The sequence below is a fragment of the Trichechus manatus genome, unplaced genomic scaffold, assembly GCF_000243295.1.
Source record: "Trichechus manatus latirostris isolate Lorelei unplaced genomic scaffold, TriManLat1.0 scaffold00024, whole genome shotgun sequence".
NCBI classification, from domain to species: domain Eukaryota; kingdom Metazoa; phylum Chordata; class Mammalia; order Sirenia; family Trichechidae; genus Trichechus; species Trichechus manatus.
The window spans coordinates 3,596,504-3,604,328 of record NW_004443960.1 but is presented as its reverse complement, the minus strand read 5'-3'; positions in this window follow the sequence as shown (position 1 = coordinate 3,604,328).

The following is a 7,825-nucleotide window of genomic DNA, read 5'->3' as shown; positions in this document are numbered from 1 at the left end:
GATCTACCTTATGTGGGGTTTGATGAGCATCTTGGATAGATATCTTCTCATCTTTCATGATATCAGGGAAGTTTTCTGTCAACAAATCTTCAGCAATTCCTTCTGTATTTTCTGTTATCCGTCCCTGTTCTGGTACTCCAATCACTCGTAGATTATTTCTCTTGATAGAGTCCCACATAACTCTTGGAGTTTCTTCATTCTTTTTAATTCTTTTATCTGATTTTTCCTCATATAAGTTGGCGTCAAGTGCTTTATCTTCAGTCTCACTAATTCTGACTTCTACTGCCTCAATTCTACTCCTATGACTTTCTATTGAGTTGTCTAATTCTGAAATTTTATCGTTAATCTTCTGGATTTCTGATTTCTGTCTCTCTATGGATTCTTGCAGCCTATTAAATTTGTCATTGTGCTCTTGAATAACTTTTTTAAGTTCCGCTATTGATTGTATGTTCTTTGGCATCCTCTCCGTTTTGACTAAATTTCTTTCTAATTTCTTGAAGAGTTCTGTATTTCAATCTTTTGTATTCTGCCTCTGTAATTCCAAGAAATTCTCTTCCTCCAGAAAATTTATTGATTCTTTATTTTGGGAGCTTGCTGAAGCCATCATGGGCTGCCTGTTTATGTGATTTGATATTGACTGTTATCTCCGAGCCATCAATAAGTTACTATAATTTTATTTTATATTTGTTTAGTGTGTCCTAGATTCTTGTTTTGTTTTGTTTTGATATGCCCAAATAGGCTGCTCATGTGTGCTAGTTTGATTATTGGCTGCTTTGAAGCTGTAACATCCTGTCACCAGGTAGTTATGTCTGTAACTAAGTATGGGTTCCCAGGAGTCTGCTAAATTTTCCTGTATGGATTCAGCTTAGGTGTCCAGGCAGTCAGTCACCAAGTGTGTGGTGCAGGCTCTCACATACAGTCTTAGAGAGGCATGGGTGGTTGATGTAGGCACAGGTATCTGGCTGCAGTAGGGGGTCACGTGCTGAGCAAGTCAGGGGGCTGATGGCTGCCCCGGAGTGTTTGAAAGGAAAGCATGTCCCTGTTCCCTACAGTGAGTAGGTAGGTGAGTTTTGCAGCCAGACTATGAGCACCCTACTCTGTTGGCTGTAAGGACTGGGGGCACTACTTATTCTTGGACCCCTGTAGCAGGTACCTAGGTGGCGTGGGTGGAGCCACCAGTCCTCAAGCCCCTGATGTGGACAGGTGAGGCGCCTGCTTAAAGGGCAGAGCAATGTCAAACATCACAAATCTGCCACTTCACAGCTGAAACAGTTGAAGTTAGACTTCGGTGTGTACCCTGCTTTACTGTGGTAGTGAGGGCTTACGCTGTTGAGGTGGGTCCACACAAGTCTATACAGGGGTGGAAGGCACTCAAAGTCTGCGGATCCCTTATGGCTGTGCCTAGGCTGAGCTTCTGGCTTAGGGGAGCCGGTAGCTTATTATTTCCCTGTTTGTTAATCTTTTCCCCCTCGGAGGCCAGGAGAATGGGTCAGGGTGCCTTATGGGATCTACTTCTGGCCTAGGGGACTCATAGATTGCTGAAACCGGCTGGACCTGGTGCAGAGCAGGGAGGGAGGAGGTAAATCAGAGAGAGGTATTTCCCAAATGGGTTTTTTTTTCTTTAAATCCCTGCGAAAGGCCACAGGCACGTACTTATCTTTAGCCACTGGGGTGCTGCTTTTCACTGGTTCAAAGTGTCCAAGCAGAATCTCTGCTGCCGGATCTCTCTTGATGTGGAAACTGCCTCCCGAGTGTGCAGAGCTGTATGCTCGCTTCACTGTGCACCCCGAGCCGGTCTGGGCTGAAGGGCTGCGGCTCCTGCCAGGTCAGGTCAGGCAATTCCTTGCTGCTTCTGAACCGTCTCTCTCTCTCCACCCCCCACCCCCGCCACTCAGTCCAATTCCTCAACTTTGCCTTGTTCAGGGCTCCTAGACATTCATATACAATCAAATCACTTGTTTTCTCAGGTCTTTGTTGTAAGAGGGACATAGAAAGCCGTCCAAGTACTCTTCCATCTTGGCCCCACCCCCCAAGGCTATAATCTTTATGGAAGCAGACTGCCACATCTTTCTTCTGCGGAGCGGCTGGTGAGTTCAAACCATGGAACTTTCAGTTAGCAGCTGAGCACTTAACCATTGCACCACCAGGGCTCTTTTACTGGGTCATAAGGTAGTTCTAGTTTTAACTTTTTGAAGTACTGGTAAACTGTTTTCCACAGTGGATGCACCATTTTACAATCACACCAGCAATGGAAGAGGGTTCGAATTTCTCCACATCTTTGCTAGCACTTGTTATTTTCCATTTTTTTCTGATCATAGCAATCCTAGTGGATGTGATGTGTTATCTCATTGTGATTTTGACTTGCATTTCCCTTATGACTAATGACAGTAGGAGTTCTTTATATGTTCTGGATATGAAACCTTATTATGCCAATAAATTTGAAAGATAGCTACCTGGCCAACCGACTGGAAGATATCCACATATGTGCACATTCCAAAGAAAGGTGACCCAACAGAACGTGGGAAATATCCAACAATATCATTAATATCACACTCGAATAAAATTTTGCTAAAGATAATTCAGAAACAGTTGCAGCCACACATCGGCAGGGAACTGCCAAAAATTCAAGATAGATTCAGAAGAGGGTGTGGAATGATGGATATCATTGATGTCAGATGGATCTTGGCTGAAAGCAGAGAATAGCAGAAAGATGTTTACCTTTGTTTTACTAACCATGCAAAGGCATTCAACTTTGTGGATCATAACAAATTATGGATAACATTGACAAGAATAGGAATTCCAGAACACTTAATTGTCCTCATGCAGAAACTGCACATAGAACAGGAGGCAGCTGATCAAACAGCACAAAGGAATACTTCATGGTTTAAAATCAGGAAGGGTGTGCAGCAAGGTTGTATCCTTTCACTGTACTTATTTAGTCTGTACACTGAGCAAATAATCTGAGAAGCTGGGCTATATGAAGAAGAATACAGCATCAGGATTGGAGGAAGATGCATTAACAACCTGCATTAACGTGATGACACAGCCTTGCTTGCTGAAAGTGAAGAGGATGTGAAGCACTTATTGATGAAAATCAAAGGCTGTTGCACCTTGTCATAAAGAGAACAAAAATCCTCACAACTGGACCAATAAGCAACAACATGATAAAGATTAAAGTTGTCAAGCATTTTATTTTACTTGGATCTATAATCAATACCCATGGAAGCATCAGTCAAGAAATCAGGCCATGTGTTGCATTGGGGAAATCTGCTGCAAAAGACCCCTTTAAAGTTCAAAAGCAAGGATGTCACCCTGAGGACTAAGGTGTGCCTGACCCAAGCCATTGTATTTTCAGTCGCTTCATATGCATGCAAAAGCTGTACAATGAGTAAGGAAGACCAAAGAAGAATTGAGGCCTTTGAATTATGGTGTTGGTGAAGAATATAGACTAGACCATGGACTGTGAGAAGAACGAACAAATCTGTCTTGGAAGAAGTACAGCAAGAAAGCTCCTTGGAAACAAAGATGGTAAGACTTTGTCTCACGTACTTCGGACATGTTATCAGTAAGGACCACTCTTGGAGAAGGACATCATGCTTGATAAAGTGGAGGGTCGTTGAAAAAGAGGAGGACCCTCAATGAGATGGATTGACACAGAGGCTGCAACAATGGGCTCAAGCATAGCAATGATTGTGAGGATAGTGCAGAACCTGACAGTATCTGGTTCTGTTGTACACAGGGTTGCTGTGAATCAGAACTTACTCAATGGCACCTAACAACAACAGCTCAGAAAACATAGATTAGAAGGGAGACTTCTGGAGGTGGGGCCAAGATGGCAGAGTAGTCAGATGCTTCCTGTGGTCCCTCTTACAACAAAGACCTGAAAAAACAAGTGAATTGATCATATATGACAATCTAGGAGCCCTGCACATCAAAGACAAAGTTGAGAAATCAGACTGAGTGGCAGGGGGACGGAGAGATGTCTCAGAAGCAGCGAGGAGTTGCCAGACCTGACATGGCTGGCACCAGCACCCTGCAGGCTGAATCAGCTAGCACACGAGAGGTGAGGCAAGCAGTGGTGCTTGGGATGCATCTTCCACACTGGGAGAAACTGAGCAGTGGAGAGTCTGCTCAAGCCTCCAGAACCAGCTAGAAGTAGTGCTCAATTGGCAAAAGATAAGTACCTGTGTCTAAGCTACGTGTGGATTAAAAAAAACCCTTTGGGAAGTACCTCTCTCCCATTTACCTGCCTGCTCCCCACTCTGCTCCGGGTCTGGTCCAGCTTCAGTGATTGCTGCGCCTCTGGGCCAGAAATAGGACCCGTCACGTGCCCTGAGCCATTCTCCTACTTTCGGAGAGGGAACAAATTAACAAAAATTATAGGAAAAAATAATCTTCCAGCTCGCCTAAGCTGGGAACTCAGGGCAGGCACAGTCCCTTTTCCTAGGCACAGGCATAAGGGGTCCACGGACTTTAAATGCCTTTCACCCCTGCATAGACCTGTGTGGGCACACTTCAACAGCATAGCCCCTCGTTAGCACAGTACAACAGGGTATATACTTGAAGCCTATTTTCAACTGTATCAGCTATAAGGGGGAGTGGCAGATTCATGATATTTGACACCACCCTGCCCATTAAGCAGGGTCCTTACCCATATCAGAGGCCTGAGGACTGGTGACTCCACCCATGCCACTTACAACAGGGGTACAGGAATAAGTGGTGCCTCCCAGTCCTTACAGCCAACAGTACTGGGTGCCCACAGTTCAGCTGCAAAATCCACTCACCTACGTGCTCTAGGAAACAAGGGCATGCCTTCTATCCAGACACTCAGGGGCAGTAGTCAGCCCCCTGCTTTGTTCAGTGCATGACCCCCTACTGCAGCCAGATAACTGTGCCTACTCTGATCACCCAGGCCCGTCTAGGACTGTAGTGAGAGCCTGCACCACACACTTGGTGACCAACAACCTCTCCACACAAGAAAAGTAAACGGATTCCTTGGCTTACATACCTAGTAACAGCTCTAACCACCTGGTGACATGATGTGAGAGCTTCAAAGACACAAATAAACTAGCTCACATGGCCTGCCTATTTGGGCATATCAAAACAAAACAAAACAAGAAGCTAAGACACAGTGAGCAAACATAAATAAATATAATAACTTATCAATGGCTCAGAGATAACAGTCAATATCAAATCACATAAAGAGATGGATCATAATGGCTTCAGCAAGTCACCAAAGCAGAGAATCGAGAAACCTCCCGGAGGAAGAGAACTTCTTGGAATTACCAAAGGTAGAATTCAAAAGATTAATGTACAGAGCTCTTCAAGATATCAGGAAGGAGATCATTCAAAACACAGAACAAGCCAAGGAACACACAGAAAAAGCAATAGAGGAACTTAAGAAGGTTATACAAGATCATGACAAATTTAAAAGGCTGCATGAATCCATAGAGAGACAGCAAACAGAAATCTAAAAGATTAACAGTAAAATTTCAGAATTAGACAACTCAATAGAAAGTCATAGGAGCAGAACTGAGGCAATGGAAGTCAGAATTAGTGAGACAGAAGATAAAGCACTTAATGCCAACTTATTTGAGGAAAAATCAGATAAAAGAATTAAAAAAAAATGAATAAACCCTAAGAATTATGTGGGGCTCTATTGAGAAGAATAACCTACAAGTGATTGGAGTACCAGAACAGGGGGAAATAACAAAAAATACAGAAGGAATTGTTGAAGATTTGTTGGCAGAAAACTTCCCTGATATCATGAAAGATGAGAAGGTATCTATCCAAGAAGCTCAACGAACCCCACACAGGGTAGATCCCAAAAGAAAGTCACCAAGATATATTCTAATCAAACTTGCTAAAACCAAACATAAAGAGAGAATTTTAAGAGCAGCTAGGGATAAATGAAAAGTTATCTACAAAGGAGAGTCACTAAGACTACGCTCGAAGGCGATGGGATGATATATATAAAGGCTTGAAGGAAAAAAATTGCCAGCCACGAATTTTGTATCCAGCAAAACTGTCTCTCAAATAGGATGGTGAAATTAGGGCATTTCCAGATAAACAGAAGTTTAGGGAATTTTTAAAAACCAAACCAAAATTAAAGAAATACTAAAAGGAATCCTCCAGTTAAAATATCAATAACATCAGATAACAACCCAAGACTAGAACACAGGACAGAAAAACCAGATGTCAACCCAGATAGGGAAATCACAAAAATAAATCAAAATTAAAACACTGAAAACAGGGAAACAGAGATGTCAATATGTAAAAGATGACACCATTAAAACAAAGAAGAGAGACTAAATAATGTACTCATAGATCTTTCATATGGAGAGGAAGTCAAGGTGATATAAAAAAATAGAAGATTGGTTTAAACTTAGAAAAACAGGGGTAAATATTAAGGTAACCGCAAAGGAAACTAACGATCCTACACATCAAAATAAAAAATAAGAAAAAAATAAAGACTCAGCAAATACAAAATCAACGACAATGAAAAAGATGAAAACAAAATACATAAAGGAAAATGACTCAGCACAGAAAATTAAGTGGAACAAAGACACTGTCAACAACACACACAAAAAAATACATCAAAATGACAGCACTAAACTCATACCTATCAATAATTACACTGAATGTAAATAGACTACAATGCACCAATGAAGAGACAGACAGTGACAGAATGGATAAAAAAAAAACCCGCGATCCGTCTATATGCTGCCTACGAGAGACACACCTTAAACTTAAAGACACAAACAAACTAAAACTCAAAAGATGGAAAAAAATATATCAAGCAAACAATAATCAAAAAAGAGCAGGAGTGGCAATATTAACCTCTGACAAAATAGACTTTAAAGCAAAATCCACCACAAAGGATGAGAAAGGACACTATATAATGTTTAAAGGGTCAATATACCAGGAGAACATAACCATAATAAATATTTACACACCCAAGGACGGGGCTCCAAAATACACAAAACAAACTCTAACAGCATTGAAAAGAGAGCTAGAGAGCGCCGCAATAATAGTAGGAGACATCAACACACTACTTTCAGTGAAGGACAGAACATCCAGAAAGAAGCCCAATAAAGACATGGAAGATCTAAATGCCACAATCAACCAACTTGATTTCATAGACATATACAGAATACTCCACCCAACAGCAGCCAAGTATGCTTTCTTTTCCAGCGCACATGGATCATTCTCCAGAATAGACCACATATTAGGCCATAAAGCAAACCTTAACAGAATCCAAAACACTGAAATATTACAAAGCATCTTTTGTGACCATAATGCCATAAAGGTAGAAATCAATAACAGAAAAAGCAAGGAAAAAAATCAAATACATGGAAACTGAACAACACCTTGCTCAAAAACTACTGGGTTACAGAAGAAATTAAGGACTGAAGAAAGATATTCACAGAATCAAATGAGAATGAAAACATATCCTATCAGAGCCATTGGAACACAGCAAAAGCAGCACTCAGAGGTCAATTTATAGCAATACATGCACACATCCAAAAAGAAGAAAGGGCCAAAATCAAAGCATTAACCCTACAACTCGAAAAAATAGAAAGAGAGCAGAAAAAGAAGCCCTTGGGCAGCAGAAGAAAGCAAATAATAAAAACTAGAGCAGAATTAAATGAAATAGAGAATAGAAAAACAACTGAAAGAGTTAACAAGACCAAAAGCTTGTTCTTTAAAAAGATCAACAAAATTGATAAACTTTTGGCCAACTGACAAAAGAAAAACAGGAGAGGAAATAAATAACGCAAATAAGAAAAGAGATGGGTGATATCACAACAGACCCAACTGAAAT